A 3,304-nucleotide genomic window follows, 5' to 3' on the forward strand; every position below is an offset into this window, starting at 1 on the left:
CCTGACTGGAAGAAGTTAGTTGACAGGGCGGTAGCCATGTTTATGTCGGGAATTTCATGTAAAACAAGTGTATCTAGTATAGATAAAAAAAAACAACTACATATATTTATATAAACAATAAATATATTGAAATATATTTTTAAAAAATTATTTATATATATATTTTGAGAAACATTGTTTTTTAAGCTTTCAGTGCAGGAGGTGATACAGATTGTCCATGTTTAGCAAAGCCAAGTAGGCTGGTAAACTGTAGTCCTTGTTCCCAGAGGCTTCCCTGCTGTCTCCTAAGAATACATAGTTGGACTGAAGAACATTAAAGGAATACTATCATGGGAAAACTTTTTTTTTTCCCAAAACGCATCAGTTAATGCTTCTGGAGAATCCTGCACTGAAATCCATTTTTTAGAAACGCTAACAGATAAAATCCAGTCACTGCTGCGCTGCAAGTTGGAGTGATGTAACCTACCCCTCTTCAGCCGATCAGCAGAGCAATGGGAAAATACCCAGATAGCATTAAATATAGTGAGTGATAGATTTGCATCAAGATTCATAAAGCCCTGTTTTGTTATTATAGAACTTGGGTCCTGTTGAAAGTATTTTTAGCAGGAGAAACAGTAGGTTACCTGAAAGCAGTTCTAATGTATAATGCTGGCTCCTTCTGAAACCTCAGACTCAGGCACATTGCACTGAGAATAACATTTTAAATGGTAACAGTGAGTGAATTATTAGCTATGTAAACAGTGTAATTTAGAAATGAAAAAAATACACCACAAAAATCATGACAGAATCCCTTAAAAAAAAGTGATTTGTATGTTTCCATGTGAATATTATGTGTTTTCAGAATGCTATACACTACTCTACACTGTGAAGGGCTCATTGGCTCCTTCCAACCCATCCCACCCATCTCTGCTTCCCAGGAGTACACACGCAACATGCTTTAAACTTTGGAATATCTTTTGGAATAGGTAGATGCTCATTTGTAGCCCTAAGTGTTGAGATTAGAAAGTTTTACAAGAGACAAACTACAGGGCAAAAATATCAATGTTGAGTTTTCACAGTAACTCAAATATTTTGGGGATAAAAATTATGAACTGGAACAAGAGTTCCCAAAACATTAATGTTTGAGATTTATTAAGTGTAAAAATAACTCAAATTTAAAATTTGGCATCAACATGCTGGTGAGGTCATGCAGAAGTTAAAGGAAACTCCCAATTTAAGTTTTTTTTTCACTTTTTTTGAAAGATGGTACCATTTTCAGTTGTAATGAATTCAAGGTTTGAGTCTTAGATTCAGGCACCTGAAACCACACTACGGACTTCCATTTAAATCACCTGTATGTTTTGGCAGTGCTTTTTTTTTTTTTTTTTGTAACTTCTTTTATTGAACATATACATCAATATCACATTGTTGTCATTTTACTTTGAGTAGCAATTGTATTGTAATTATCCATTATTGACAATTCTCTATAACAGCATTTATAACCATTTTAGGAAGAAAGAGGGAAAAAAGGATATTGTAGTGACCTCACTACAGGTCCAAAGAGAGGGTGAAGAGAGGAGAAAAAGGGTGAGGACATAAGTATTGGCAGTGCTTTTGAGGTGACAGTTGCATTGAAAAGCAGCAGTGATTTTATTTAATTCAGATCTTCCTGACTAAAAGACTTGGACATGTCTTAGTTATCTTTTCTGGTACTTCTGTATACCCTTGTTTGTTAAAATTTTTAAGATCTTTGTTTGTTTAAATTTATTGTGAAGTGCTGCGTAATCTGCTGGCATTTTATAATTAAATGATGATGATGATATTTCAGATCGTTCAGACCAGGAGTGCTGTTATAAATTGAGCATTTTGAAGCACTAGATGGTGCTATATGAATTCACAATATTGTGATTTGTATTTAAATTGGCACACGTAAGTTCAACATAAGTATTTTGCGTAAACACATTACTATATATTAGCCAAATTCTACCATTTTTTTAACTGAAAATGTTTATTAGTTTTACATTTTTAATCACTTAAATGAAAAGACAACTGATGTCCTGAAGAGCAGGTTGTATGCTTTCAGTAGTAAGAGTGTTGGGATCAAGATTGCAGAGATTCAGAATCTGTTGCCACTTATATGTATGTTTCTTATTTTCTTATAATATTTTGAGCTCCACTTTATCCATTTAGCTTCTCCATTTTTGCATACAGAGGGGTAGATGGATATGCATTAGCATTAAAATCATAAACATTTGGTAATTTTTCTACCCAGTGGTTTCCACAAGAGTTCACAAGAGTGCAACACAAAAAGCAGGGGAAATGGGGGTATCATTGAAGAAAGCAGAAAAAGATATATCAGATAAATATATACATTACACAAGAGCCATGAATATCCCGTAAATCAGTGCTTTCCACTTTTTTGACCTACATGGGGGAGGGCCGATAATGGAAGCCAGTTGTAACGCCTATGTTATCACAAGAGCATTTAAGACCATCCCCACATAAATGGGCCTCCCATACCTTAATATACCTAGGAATAAAAATCTCCAAAGATTATGAAAACTGGACAATTTAAAAAATATTTTATCATCCATTAAAAAAGACCTTGGCAACTGGCTAAACAAACCCCTCTTGTGGTTCGGACAAATAAATGTCATCAAAATGAATATAATACCCAGGATTCTGTATATATTCCAAACTCTCCCCCTACATATGCCAGAATCAATAATAGACTCAATACAAGCTATAATTACTAGATACATATGGCAGGGTAAAAAACCTATACTCCATTACAAAACATTAATAAAAAATAAAACACAAGGAGTTGTAACACTACCTGATTGCAGATTATGCTAGCTAGCCTCTGCGTATCCTTGACTGGTCCCACCATGCCGACACCAAACTATGGATTGCAATAGAACAACAAGCAACCTATAGCTACTTAATACACCTCCCGTGGCTAGAGAAAAGACACAGAAGAATCAGATATGCAGATCATCTGCTATTGATGAATACCCTTGCGATCTGGGATAAATGTTGCCTAAAATATAAACGTACACAGTTCCCATATCCCCTCCTGCCACTAATCAAAAATCCAGCCTTCCCCGCTGGACAGCAACCAAACTATTTCTCACATTGACTAATAGAAGACAATCTATAAATAATCCACTTTATAGATAAAGGAGAATTTGTAGATAAACAGAAATTCCAAACAGTTTTCAAACATAGACCACCTGAAATATGCTCAGATAAAACACTATTATCAAAGTCTGGGGGGTACACCCACACTAGGTAGACCTTTGTCCCCCTTTGAAGCTTTAACCGC

This window comes from Xenopus tropicalis, chromosome 8 (genome assembly GCF_000004195.4).
Source record: "Xenopus tropicalis strain Nigerian chromosome 8, UCB_Xtro_10.0, whole genome shotgun sequence".
Taxonomy (NCBI): Eukaryota; Metazoa; Chordata; class Amphibia; order Anura; family Pipidae; genus Xenopus; species Xenopus tropicalis.